Raw genomic sequence first — 15,173 nt, forward strand, 5'->3', positions numbered from 1 at the left:
TGTGAAGCTGAGGTATTGCTGGGTGCCAGAGGCTTCCTATCTGGCAGTACTGCTTGGTACACATTTAGCTGACTTTGTTCCACAAATGTGATGCACGCAGCTGGAGTCCTGCACCCTATGCAGAGTTCTTGTGGCAGTTCTGAGCTGAAGGCAGTGAAATGAGCTACAAGAGATGTCAGTTTGATTCCTACTGCTGCTAGATCTCTGTGTATGCCTTCTACAGCTTACTTTTTAAAAGTTGGGCTAGTAGTGAAGGATCTTAGTAATAGTTCATTGATACAGTGGTGATGCTTTCATCTATACCAGCAGCATGGCATACAATCAAACTTTGATTTTTCAGGGTTGGGTGTTTGTTCTAACTTGCTGGCCTAAATGAAGGATTTTCTGGACAAAATTAATCCATTGCGCTAATTTCAGAGTAAACAGTGTTTGAATACAGAGCTGAAAGCTGTGAGGACATGGAAAAAGCAGTGAAATAAAAGACTGAGCACTATTTGTCTTGGTTATCCTCAGGAGTAAAAATACAATTTGGTAGCTCTAACTCCAAGAAATAGTGAAAAAATGCTAAAGCCAGTTAATGGCACAGCAAGATTCAGTTATGAAGATTCCACTTGCTGTGGGTGATGCCATTAACTTTTGCATTTTGGCCTTGTGATCCAAGTTGTTCTAAATATTGAGGAGCACTTGCTAAATGAGCTTATCCACATGTCAAAACTTGTGAAAAGAAAAAAGATAAGTCTACATTCACACTTTTTCCCCTTTTCTTCAAATCTCTCTTCATCACTTTCTGAAAATACTTTCTGAAAAGAGAGATAGATTTGGAGAATGTTATTTCTGTGAAATCATGTAAACTTGAAAATGTTTCCAGGAGTTCTGGGCTGAAAACTAGTAACAGTGATGTAAGCTACTAAGACAGGTGTCCTGAAGGGTCAAACCCCAGAACATGCCTTAGCCCAGACAATGGGCTAAGCGCCAGTGAATGTGCTAACCTGGATAGTTCCTGGGGTCCAGATAAACGTGTAATTAACTTCCTAACACATCTGTGAACTGTGTATGCCTCTGGCCATGTTTGGGTACGCCCCATCCTAGAGGTCCAGTTATCAGGGTTCTGTGTTACCAAAGGACAGTAACTGTTTTGGGACAGTATTTAAACCAGCCAAGAAGTCAGGCAACTTGCCTTGTTCTCACCCCGACAGCAACAAGAGCCAAATGCTGCCAGAGTAGCAGCTGAAGAACCTGCTCTAGCAGACCAACAACTTCACCCAGGCCTTGCACCTGGACCAAGGCAGAAAGGGGAAAAGCTCCAAGGGAACTGAATCCCAGAAGAGGCTACAGCCCAGTGATAGAGCACACAAGAGAGAGGCCCGTTAGCCCTATCTGAGCCAGGACTGCTCGAATTATAGCCACAGCATCTGGGAAGATACCAGACAGAGGAGCAAGTTGTGAGTACCTGACTAATCTGCCATGGAATCCCATTTGTGGGAAGCCCACAGATCACAGCACCTGTATTTCCAATTTGAATTGCTGTATTGGAAAGGTTAGATCTGTGCTTAAATCATTTAACTGTCTTTATATGTGCAGTGTAAAACCCACAACCGAATAATTGAACCTGTGAATATGTTTTGTAAATAAATGTCCTGGAAGAGGCATTAATGAACCAGCTAAACTGTTTGGCCACTGCCCTTTCTTCTCCCTCCCTGTTGCAGCAGTCCAGGTTTGAGGTCAAGGAGCCAATGGGCAGGCGCTGTTGAGGCTACCTGGGCGGAGGTGGAAGCTGGACCCCGTGCCTCACTCTTCGCATAGAAAACTGCAGGTGTCAGAGGCGACTCCAGAAGGCGTGTGCAGTTTGCCTGTGCCATACAGCATTTTGAACTGATTGGCGATATTTGAAATAGTAATCTGCCATTGGGCCGTTCAGTTTTCAAAAGGGGAATTTATAGAGGATGATTTGAGAGCCCACAGCCTGTTCGTTAGTGGGATTCAAGGCAGTGACAAGCACCCACTTCGTGCCTGTCTTCAGGGCAATTACCTGCTTTTGGCCTCGTAGCAGCGTGTTGGGTCCCGGGCCGCACCGCAGCAGGGTGCTCTCTTTCTCTCCCTCACTTCCTCCAATTTTGGGATGTGTTTTTGGATTATCCCTGCCCTTTGGACTACAAGTTGCAGCTCCGTGTATATCTTCATTTGGCAAAGTTTTGATGACTAGAAGCTCAGCGGTTCGTGAGTAACTACAGCTAATTTACTTGGTTATTTCTAAAGTTCACAGACTGTTTCTCTGTGGTTTAACTCCACCGTGAGGCCGGAAGGATCTGTCCTGCCTCCCGAGGCAGTAGTGCTGTTTGTTTGCGCGTTATAAGAGTTTCCAGTTTGTTCCTCTGTATCCCAAGTTTCTGATTTTTCTAGACTGTTATTTGATTGTTCATTAGCGTCCTATCCTGGGTAATCAACCTATCATCGACCGGGCAAACGAACCCGGATCAAATTAGCTCAAAAAATAATTTTTGATATCAAATAAACCATTTTCCTATCTTATCAGATTTCTGGCTTATAAATTTGATCATAAACCATATCAATAAATTATGGTGGTGTTTGAAGATACCACTGCCCAGGATATTAAATTATAAAATATGTAAAAATATGCATTTTATTGCTACAGGAAACAAAAATAAATACCACTGTAAACAGTAATTCTCTGGTACAGCTTTGTCATAACAGGGCTCAGAGTAGCTGCAGTGTTGAGTTGGTGAAGGTTTCACGACCATGGAGCTCTTCCCTGTTGCACTGACCTTCAGGATGTACTGCAACACTTCTGCTAACTGAGCCCAGTAGTTTATTTACAGTTTCCTTAGTTTGAACAAGTCTTTGGCTTACCATTAACTGTATTAACATGCTAATTGAAGTTACAATTATCAAGACAACTGCAATATTCCTTATTACATTAGGAAGTTTTATAGCCTCCAGATGTAGGCTGCAGCAATATAATTTTCTCTGAATATTTTATAAAAGGGACATTAACACTCTTGGTGATAAAATAAAAATGCACATATAGCACTACCTTAGGATTTGCTTTATTGCTCATGGAACAAATAGATGAAGTCTCTGGAAAATGACGCATTCTTTGGAGCTCATTTTTCATTTTTCTCCATCTGCTTTCCTCCATATTATCCAAGCACTCTTATTTTTGGATGACAAAAAGATGATTATGTAGGCCTACACAATTTCTACTCCTAACTTTGAATTTTGAAATGATATAATGAAAAGGATAGCAAGAATATACTGTGACTAGGTGAGGTTCTGGAATGAACAATCAATAGCTTTTCTGTTTTCAGCATATTGCATTTCTGGAAAGCACAAAGCCATACTGGAGGGTTATTTTAGCTTTTCTGTTGAAAAAATTCACTCCATTAGTACATTTACCATTGGTGTTTTAAACAACAGCATCAGAGGATAAGTTGCTTGCCTCTTTCAGATTGTTATTCGTTATTAATTTGTTCATTTACTTAGTGGCAAGAAGGAGGTAGATGGGAGGTTATGTTGCAAGAAGATTGATAGAATGTGTTTCATGACAAGATCTAGAGATGAAGGAGATTATATTGATAGGTTGATAAAATCCCATAATAACATAGTTGAAGAATGGGAAAGATAAGGTATAGTCAATAAAGTGTGCAACTTGTGCAAGTGGCTAAGAGACTGAAATCTTACCTATTAAATCAGGATTTTGCACCATAATTTTGAGTATTCTAAATGTATTAATTGTTAATTTATACATGTAAATATACCAACAGTGCTGGAAAGCTTTGTGCACAAAGTATCCTGAGGTTTGGGGACTATACATGGATATATATGTATGCATATTTATATAAACGGCATGTATGCTTTGACATGGTCAGACTCCTGTCTCTTAGTAGTAAGGTCTCATTAATGTGTGGAGAGGATGGAGTTTAGCATCATTGAAGATGTTCTGGATTAGAGAAGACTTCAAGAATCCAAACCTTTATTAGTGGCTTTAGGTGCTTTCACTGCATTCCTGTGAGAGGCAGATCACTCCATGCACTCACTTCTCCCAATCAGCCTAGATGTGAGAGCCTATGAAAACTGTACGGAAACTTCCAGAAGCTCCATCCCTTTCTTCGGAATTGCACTGAGAGGCTGAGAACACTCAGGGACTCCATTGTGTCTCCTGGGTGAAAGCTTTCCTGGTAAAAGCTGGAAGCCTGTCTGACTCCATCTCTGATCTTACTGTTAATTATCACTCCAAGACTAGTGCCACGTCACATCACCAGGCTTCTCCTTCCAGTTGTCCTGACAGGATGTCTTTTCTACATGCTATTGGTGCTTCTTGTTGGGTTTCTTCAGTGTTAAAGTCATTCTCTAGGAGCGGACTTCTAAATGCTCTTTTGCAGTATTGCAGTGGAAGAAGTGACCTAATGTGATAATGGATCACTGCGAAGGCATTTAATAACTCTCGGTCAAGTTTTTTGTTTTAAGTCTACCATTTGTAACAGTAGGGGAATTAAACAGCACCACTTAAAACATGATGCTAGCAGATGGCAACGAGTAAATCTGGCAGTGTGATGTGGTGGAAGCAGTGGATGGCATTTCCGAGCTCCTCAGCTCTTGGTCCAGGTTTGCAAGCCAGGGGGTAGTACATGGAGTATGAGGAATTAAACTGAACATGGATACTTTTGACTTGTGGGGAATCTGACTGCATCTCTCTGCATTGAAAGAAGATTACACAATGTACAGAGAGAATGATACTGGCTACATAGTTGGTGAAGTTTTTCCTGCTGTTTTGTGAAGAGTAAGGGTACCAGCAAATCTATTTATCTCTTGGGAAATTTATAGTGAGAAATCTAGAGAGGAACTTGGCAGAAATGAATTTGCAGCTGCTGAAGAAATTTTGGTTATGTGCTACTCTCAAAGAAATGAGATGTGTCATTTGCTCCTGGACAGAATGTAATTTCTGTGACTAACATTTTCATATAGCTTAGATAACTGGAGACTCACTGGATTTCTACTTTGCATGCTACTTATTTAAGTTTGGAGTATGTTAATGCTTCTTGTTAGGAGATGTTAGTGCACATACGTGTGTGAAGTGTTTTCCAATAATTCAGTAAAATTAAAAAATCTCAAGATAGACTAGTGGCTGAAAAGATGAAATCTATGCTGATGTGAGGCAGTGTTTCTCATCTGACGAAGTACTGGCTTCAAAATCAGCCTGTAATGCGGTAATCGAGAAGTTAGCTGCGCAGTAGAAATCTGCTACAGTTGTCTCATGTCTCGGAGGATGAATATTCATTTGAATTTCTGCACACATGAAATTCTTGTTTTTTCTAGACATAATTGGATGCCTTCCAAAACTGGATTTGTGTTCACTCACAGAAACCAAGCTAAGTCAGTAATCTGGTGGCTTTGGCTCTGATATCAAGTATTTATTTAAAATGTTGGTGGACTTTGGGTGGTATCTGCAGAAGAATATTGTATTGTTAGAAGTGCTGATGAAAGACAGCAAAAGGCTGTTTGGTGGAGAAGCTTCATCATGTCCTAGCATGTTCCCTACTGAAGTTTTCACCCTTTCTCCAGAGCTGGCCTAACAGGAAGGTCAGGACAGCTGATGAACCACAGTTCTGAGGTGGTTCCTGGGATGTGCATTTATGTGCAGAGATTTGCCACATAATAAGGTGATCCCTGGGGAAGCCTTGCTGAATTGCTGATAGCCAACAGCATCACAAAATCCATGGACTTGATTTAACCCAGGACATACTCTACTCAGAAGAGCACCTCCCAACAGATGGTGCTCAGTGATACAGCATTGATTTTCAAGGAGGTCATGCAAAGTACTCTACGCTGGAAAGCACATAAGAGCCAGAACTGTCTGAGATGGAGCCAAGGAAGTGGAGTTCATGGAATAAAAATGCAGCTCTCCAGACTGAAATAGCACAAAATCCTGCAGGATTCTTTACTGCCATCTGGTTGCTGAGAACACACAGCATAGCCTAAATTACACAGCATGCTGTCATGTCAGAAAGTGAAAAGCATGAGTGAGCAACTGCATTGCATGCACTGTTAATATTTTAACTGTATTGTTCCTCATTTTCAACTTGAGGAATCCTTAGGTGCATAATTTTATTATAGGCATGACTAACCACTTCTAGAATAATTTTTTTTTTCTGTTGTAACAATAGTAACATCACAGAACAATCTTGAGGAAGATGGATGACATCCACCATTAACTTTAGCACCAAAGGGAGTGGTGGTTGACTATAGCTTGTCACTGCTTTCAACACACTACTGTATTTATTCTTGAGTTTCACCACCCAAAGGAAAGCAGCTATATAGGTCAAATGTATCCAAAAGATGCTATATGTGGTGAAAGCAACTTGCACTTTATATCAACTTTTACTTAATATTTGGCATAATGAAAGAAAACCTATATTTTCAATTTTTATTTTTTCCTTATTGAATCCTAATTTATAACTTACTTTAAAGGAATAAACTGTTTAAATGCCAAAAAAAAAAAATCCTCACACCCTTCTGAAAATCAACAGCTGACATTCTTTTTCTTTTTGTAGTATCCAGAAATAATAAGTAAATTTACTGAGTGTTTTTCATACTTCTTGGAGAAGGCCTTGTGAATAAGTGTATCCTTAGACCCCAGTGGCTTTGTTTTGGAGGAGTTATAAATGGAAGCAAGAATTTACTATCACGTTAGTGAACTGTTTCTGTTTGGTACTGTCCATAAACTCAAAATGCACAAGGCATTCATATGGGATTGCTCTGAATATAAAACATTTATTCTTGTGCCAGGTAAAAGAAAGTTTAAATAGTCTGCACTTTGAGGGACTTCATTATTCTCTCCACTCTGAAATTACTGTGTCATTCAGATCTCCTTAGATCTCCTTAAAATTACGTTTCCAGTTTGATGCAGTTCTGTCTTGCACGAGGCCTGCCAAGTAGACACTGAAATTATTTCTTGCAAAACATAATTGGACACTATGAAAGCATTCACAGAGTACCCTTTGAAACTTCTTTGTGGGTGGGTGAATTAATGATTTTAACTCGCTTTACCTGCAAAAATCCAGATAACAGCCTCCTATATAGCCCAAGTATTCTAGTTGTTCACTGGCAGTCAGATTTTAAGACTTGCTGTGCTCCTTCCTCAGTCTTTCTGCATCTCTGACACTGGTGTTTGAAAGCAGTAGGCTTTCCGTACAATCATCTGTCCCTGTCTTCACTGTTAGCCTTTGCTCAGGGCTGATAACTTGTGAGATGGTGCTGTAAAGAATATCCAACATGGATTATGATGCTAAATGGACAAGTAGGTGACTAAGAAATCCGTGCATTTGTGTCTCAGCTCACAAGTGGTGTCTGTTTCTGCATGCCAGAGCTGCCTGATTACTAGGAACTGTTACTTAGTCAGGTTTGCACCGTCTGATCTGAATCTTCCCAGGGGACCGGTAGTGCACAGGGAACAATCATTGTTCACTCCACAGGCTTTATTAGTCAGTTTCAAGTCATTTCATGGCCACATTGAGAGAATGAAAAGGAAGACAGATACCATACTAGTGAAAGAAGGGAGGAAAAGACACAGTTGAATATTAACAGAATTTTAAGGTGCTCCTTTAGCTATAAAAGCCTTGCTGCCCCTCACTTCCTGCACATGCTCAGTCTTCAGTGTTGCAGAAATGTGCATCTTGCACCCATTAACAGTTCAGTGATGGCTCTGTGCAACGCCCTTTGGAGACAGGGAAAATAATATGGGAGCAGTTTGGAGTCTCAGCATCCGTTATCCCTGCTGCCAAATTGCTGCAATATGGCAACCAGATGGGAGTTGTCCCATTTCTTCTTAAGAATGAACCACTCTCAATAAGGCTTTTCATTAAGGACAAAAGCCTGGAACCTCAGGCACAGCCCTCCACTGTTTTGTTTTGTTTTGTTTGGGAGGTTTTGGAGTTTTTTTTACTCAATATATTTTTATTAGGGACACTGTGTAGTGGAGGGCTTATTTAATAGGATTTATGTTTGAAAGAAATTATTTTAATCTTGTAAGAGATGAAGGAACAGAAGAAAACAAGTGTATACAGCAGATGGTGAACAGTAAACTCCAAACATCATTTTTTGATAAAGGTACTGGTGTTTATGTTTATTTTTTTGACACATGATTTCAGCTTTCCTCATCCATTTCACATGTTAGAACAGGTGAAAATATTTAATTAGTGTTTACATATAGTTGCCTTAGTTTCAACTGTGATTAAACACCTGGGACATAATGTGAAAAACTGCTTTATAATGTGAGGCACGTACAATTTGTGTGCAGGAGTGAAATGCTTTGGTCATCTGAACAGAAACTTTGCTTAACTTGTCCATGTAATTATGGTATATGCATGTGCAATGGCAAGAAAAAAAGCACATAAATTAGGAATTTTTTCTCCTTCAGGAGTCTATCTTTAGAAATCTCATATCTAGACACTATATGAAGTTTCAAGTCACAGAAATTTAATCCAGGTGATGATAAACTGCTGTTGAAGGTTTCCTTCCTTGCATTGGGTAAAGGCATTATCCTGAAAGTTATTTGAAGAGAAATTTCATGTACAGCTTCACAAATCTGCAGAAGTTTGCCAGCAATGCACTCTGAGTCATTTCATCCATATCTATATTTGGGCAAACCATTTGCTTAGGTATTTTATGCCATCTGTGAATGTTCATCTGCAGTTTATATGCCAGATGTGTATTGGCAGCATACATACTACCAAAACCAAGGATCCAGAAACACAATAGTAAGCTCAGTGTTGCAAACAGATAGAATCTTTGCAGTCTATACAATTAGGTTGCTAAATAAATGCATTGATTTTACACTTAAGGAACAAAAATATATGACTGGTTGTCTGCCCTTTAAATGCATGTCTCAAGGAAGCCACCTACACAGGTGTGTGAGCAGCAGCAGCAGATGGGAAGCTGTAATTCAGCTGATCCTAGATGATCTGCCATGGTGACATCATTTAAGTCATTTTCCCATGACTTGAGTTTTCCAGTTGTTTACAGCTTACTTTGCATCATTTAATCCTGGCTGACTCATTGAGGGTTTCAATGCCACTATTTTGGTGTTGGATTTCTCTTGATATCACCACTGAACCAATTTCCTTCTCTTGGTCAATGTAGGGGGTGGGAAGAAGGACTTTATACCCCTATTTCAGCTTTGTTTCCCTTCAAAATAGGGAAAAATCAAAATGGAGTCTCCAGACAGGATGCTGGAGGAAGGCAAAGCCTTCTACCTTCTGTTACGTTCTCACTACATTACAAATTACAACATTTCAAGCCTGAAAGAGTAGTGGAATGCATTCTAAGCGTTTTCCCACTCTTCATTTGTGGACAGAGTAGTTAAAAAGGGTAAAATGATGATAATAGCACTTCTGCAGCTGATAGCCAGGTAGCAACAAACCAGAGGCTGTCATAGCACAGTCTCAGAGAGAGAAAAAAGTAGGAAATAGGGCTTGGGTTAATGCAGCAATATATAGATACATGGAGAGAGAGAGATTGAGGGGAAGGGAGACATAGTTGCAGATATATGAAAGGGTATGGTGGGAAATTCTCTAAATGTTCCAGTTGTGTAGGAGGTATGCATACAAATCCACTTAACAGTTGAGTTACTGTGAGGCATATTCTTCCCACACAGGAAGAATTGAAGAGGTATATTTTAAGAGAGCATAAGATGAGCTAATAAATGCATAACCCACAGGCCTGCTAGGCAAGTTAGCTCATGCAGAGCTTTGGGCTCTTGTGGCTAAACTAGGTAGCCTGGTATCAATTGTGGTCTAAATTTAACTTGGATATCTTTATATTACCTGGATCTGTGACTGTAGCAGTCATTCCCTAAGGCAGCACTCAAACTGGTGAGGCCCTCTTTGTGAGTAGGCATGAAACTCTGCTAATGAGTTCTGAAGCTTCTCACATTCCTCCTCCAAGAGATTTGCTTGCTATTGTGAGATGTCAGAAGTCTGACTGAAGTGAGGCCCTGGCAAAAAGAAAATACACTGCCCAAAGGATCAAAGTAATGTTTCCCAAGGACCAGCAGCAGTTCATGTATGACCAGTATCTGCTTAATCCTCAGTTTCTGTAATCAAGACTCAGTTAGAGACTGTTTGCTTAATCACTAATATTCTTAAATCCTCTCTCTAAGAGCTTTCTAAATGTAGCTGCAGCTCTACTGACCCAAGCTGCATGCATCCTCAAAATGTGCTTCTCAGAGCTGAATTGCTTTCTGTCTTTGTAGACTAAATTCATGGGTGAACCTACCCATGAACCCTGGGGGAATTAGGGACACAGTGGGTGGAACCTCTGCTCAGGGAGATGAAATCCTGTTGTGGGAAGATCTACAGGATCTGTTCTTACAGCTGTATTCTTCCTGTGCCACACAACTCAAATTCAGTCTTTGTTTTCTGGAGTTTGTAGGCTACATGTGATGAATACAGAGAAGAAAATGTGTAGTCACAGGAACTATAAAAATGCTGGCCTTTTATTCTCCTGGCTGGTTCAGAGATTTCTCAGAAGGTCCAGAGTCCAGGTATAATTGCTCACTAAGCTTTTGAGAAAGCAAGTAACTTGAAGCTGCTTTGAAGGCTGGGCTGTGGTCCTTGCCTGGTAAGTTTCAGTGCTAGTGAAACAGGGTGTTCTGACTTCTGTTTGAAGTTCTGGGAAGTCTCTGCACTGAGACAAAGGATGTAGCCAAAGCAGAGGCTCCTAGGCCTTTCTTATGCTGACCTTAAAACTGCTGCCTTGTCTTCTCCATCCTTCTGTGTTCTTGGTGTACTTACCTCCTCACAGAAATTCCTACTTTAATGGAACCCAAACAGATAATCCAGAGCTTCTTGGCATGATCTGTGCTCATTTCAGTGTTTGTGTCTCATGCTATGCACACCTATCGTCACACCTGAATCATGACATACAGAATGAATGCTATAGCAGTGTTGTTCCAAGAACACTTGAAAGAAAAATGCAACTTTCTTGCTCCTTGTCCTGACACATCTTCATCTTATTTTATGGTTTAATGTCATGTTTGCAGCCTTAACTTTACCCTTTTCATTCCTTCTCTTGTGTAAATACTCAGCTATCCTCTTCCGTTGCTCTTTCTACTTGTACTGTGTTAGGAGAAGCAGTCTGACACATGAGGTATCCTCACAGGCAGAACGAGGTTTGCTGTGCTAGTCTGAAAGATTATGGGGACTATAGTTATGGTAAGATGTGTGAGAGCATTCAGAGACTAATTGTCATATTTAGTTAAGAGACTTGGATGTATCCAGCGTTGCAACTTAAAGCTGATTCTCAATGGGGTCTTATCTTTTCCTTGCAATTTTACAAGCTGAAGCAGAGGTTAAGAAGTAATCAGTCAGCACTGAGATGACTGCACAGGGATCTAACCTGATTTTTAAAATCAGTCTCCAGAAAATAGTTCTTAAAGAGGTCTGTGTGTACTGTCTGCAGAGTATTTCAGCTGTAAAAAGTGTCTGAAGAGGAACTAGAATTTACCAGCTAAACAATCATATTTTATGCCAGAAGTGTGCAGGATAAATCACTATCAAGATCTTGCTTTGACATTCACTGTTTAGCTGGAAAGGCCTGAAAGGCTGGATTGCTGCAGACACGTTTAAATTGCTTTACATTTGACTAGCTTGAAAAAAATTTGCATATACTTTAACACATTTAAATGCCTATTTACTTACAAAATTAGAGGTGTTTCTATTCAATTATGCAACATTGAGAAGGTCATTCTAGGAGAGGTGCTATTGCCAGGGGGAGCAATATATTGATACGCGAGTACAATGGGAAGCACCCAGAGTCTTGTTTTTGGAAATAGTCTGGCTGTACCCTTTCCATCCTCTCTTATATCCAGTGTGAACCATTTGCCATGAGACTGCTCTTGGCAATGAGCTTCCTTCCACACAGTGTACCAGATAAAAGCTGTGAGGGCATGAACTCAACTTTTTCCTGAACGTTAACTGTTCATTCTTCTAGAACAAGAACACACAAGTGTTTGTTTTTTCCTCTAATCCCAGGAAATGGCTCTGTTTCTGAACATCTTCCATCCACAGAAAATTGTTTTCCAACCTTGGTGGCGCCTTTAGTCTGAACCAGCTAGTGTGGGTAAGAGCTTGGGTCCTCTTTCTCTGCAGGCTGCTAACCTTCCTGTTTTGCTCTGAAGATGAAGAGGATGCTGCTCAGGTGGTGATAACCTGATGAGTTCTCTTTTCCCTTCATATGCTCAAAAAGTTGTTCATTCTTCTTGTTCTCATTCTTCTGGAGGAAGAGTCCGTAGTTCAGCATCCTGTAACACAACCTGTCCTAAGATATGTCCCTGAAATCGCAGCAATGCATAGGAGAAAAAAAAGTTCTTGGGAACCAGTTCCTCCAGCCTGGCTTTGTGAAGTTGCCTACCACTTGGCATGGGCCGATCTGTGTGCAAGTCCCCTAAGAAGACATGTCTTGTGATTTATGGACAAGAATATTAATGCTTTTAATTAATGTGTTAAAGATGCTCTTTATTACTTATATTAAAACAGCTTTTCAAGTCAGAGCAGTTTAGTCATGGCTTATAACCACCTTTAACCTCTGCTACTTGTGATTGTAATATACTTAGAGCTGCTATTCATTTTATTGAACTTTAATAAGCTACTTATAAAGGCATTGTGAAATTATGACCTGATTCCTTGAAGTCAGCTTACCTGGTATTTTAAATTTTAGCCCTAGAACTTCTTTTAGTACGTATTGACGTTTTTTTCTAATTGTTATACTTGTAATGCTGAAATTTGTACAGGTGCCTGTTAATTCTGTTCTCCTACTGAATGCTGTAACTCCAGCTGAATGAATGGCATGAGAGTGTTTGCGATGTACTGTTGCAAGAACCTTACTCTGTGTGGGATGTCCAAAGGCGAGGGATACCTTCCATTGCTCTGATTTAGGTACACCATGTGGCTGTGTTGATACAAAATCAGAGAAAAGTATTTCATAAAGCAAAAGTCAAAGTCATTTTGCATACACAATTGCTGCAGGGAGCTTGGTTGTAGATTTGCATGTAAAAGGTGTTCTGGCCATACTTTGTAAGAGACAGGCTTTAATGGGTTTTGGACCCCACTGGGTAGGAGGCTTTAGGTTATCCATTAATGTTTAATTACATGGAATGTGTGTTTAGTAGATTGTGCAGTTATCATCTGGTAACCTCAAGGTTAGAACCTGTGAGCTGCTGATAGCCCTGGATTGTGGAGCTCTATGGATGCTAATATTAACAAAGATCAGATTTCTCATTTGTGGCTTCTTTGCAGTGGACATTTTCTTTGGGTAGTTATCTTCACAGTCCTGTTGAGATAGCTTTGCAGGGTTGTTAATATGGAAAGCTGCTGCATAATCTGTTAATAGAACTGAGATTTTTCAAGGCTGGATAAACACAGCTAGGCTGATTGAGGCTTTTAGAATGTAATTTATTTCTTGGGTGGAAACATTTCACCTCTGGGCTTTTATTGGTCAGTTTTCCTATCTGGTGTGTTGTGGAAGGGCCAAGCAATAGTTTTTCCCTCTACTCATAATTTGCAAGGGCAGAGTAGTATAGTGTTGGGAATAGCAGCTGTGCTCCTGATAGCTGTTTAGTTGGCTTTTCTATGGCTGTTTCAGGAGATATTACTGTTACCTGTTATTAGGTTTTTCATTTCCTGGAGAGAAAAAAAGAAAAGAGACTCCTGTTTTAGAGATGAAGTAGAACAGAACAAAGTAATTTTATTGTAAGGTGGTAGCATATAACTAGCCCAAAAGGCAGCTGCAAGAAGAAAGGACAAATTAAAAATTAACAACTGGGGAGAAAAGTGAAGCTCATGTGCAGACAAGAAATGAAAGGACAATTCCCTAAAATCAGGAAACTGAAAAGAAAAGCAGCATTACTTTACAATAAATGTAAAGCATGTGCAACAACAGGACGGTCAAAACAAAAGCTGATATATGCAAACAAACCTCAGGCTGAGGAATACCACACAAAAATGTGTCAGTCTGACTGTTCTTTTTGTCTTGCTTTGTAACACAGAGCCAGGCAATTGAGGGGTGAGGGATTAAGACTCTGTCTTCTGTCACTGGCTGCAATCAAGCCAGGTCAGTAGTGACTAATAATTGTGATAGCTGTGGTGGCAGCCTTTGAATTTCTCTGAAATTACTTGGTGATATCCCAGCTATTAGCTGACAGAAACCCCTTAAATGCTGATTCCACAGAAAGAGGAAATTAAATGCAGTGTCCTTTGAAAGATGACCCTCGAATGGGCAAATACCTTGACTGTCTAGTTTTGCCTGTGCAGTAACTTAGAGCAGCACTGGAGGCATCTTAAAAGAGCTTCCAACAGTCAAGGCTCTAACACATGTCTTGTCTTATGCTAAAATGACAGGGCAACTGTTTTTTGATTTTTTTTCAGAGTTCCCCTTCTGTAGAATAACTAGAATGCTGCAATGGCACAAGCTCCTGGATTTTTCTCCAGAGATGCCTATTAGCAGAGTGTAGTGTTCTTGTTTCTGTGCTAATCTGTCAAAGGCAATTTATTTCTTATTCATGGGAAGATCAGGACTGATCCTACTCCTATGGAGAAGAATTACCTCCAAAGGGGACCCAAACAACAGACTCCTAAACAAATTATTATTTGCCAAATGAGCCAACACCAACATTGCTGTTAATTATTTTCTGGACAGAATATGCTCCCTGAGTTAGAAGATCTCAGAAAATTAATATTGCTGCACTCTGGCAAACATTTGCTGCACTAGTGGTATTACATAGGGAAGGATTTGTGCAAATCAGCTCCATGCACAAGTAACAGTCACATGATTTAAAACATGGTCTTTCTTTTCTTAGGGACCTGTGGTTATTCTACCTGCCCTAAAAGTTATGGCAGGCCTGCCAGATGTATTAACCAGCTCTCTCAAGAACAGCTTGAAGTAGCAGCACAAAAGGTAAAGAGATTTCAGAGACATTGTTCAAACAAAGTTAAGTATTAGTCAAGGAGTGCTTCTTAGATGGAAAGAAAGAAGAAAAGTTTGGATACTCAAACTCTGAATATCTGAATTGATTTAATGGTATAAAAGGTCCTAACATCAGAGGAGACTTACATAATTCTGAGTAAGAGACACACAACAGTTGGAGGAGATACCATAACAAA

Source organism: Indicator indicator, chromosome 13, assembly GCF_027791375.1.
Source record: "Indicator indicator isolate 239-I01 chromosome 13, UM_Iind_1.1, whole genome shotgun sequence".
In the NCBI taxonomy this organism is placed as follows: Eukaryota; Metazoa; Chordata; class Aves; order Piciformes; family Indicatoridae; genus Indicator; species Indicator indicator.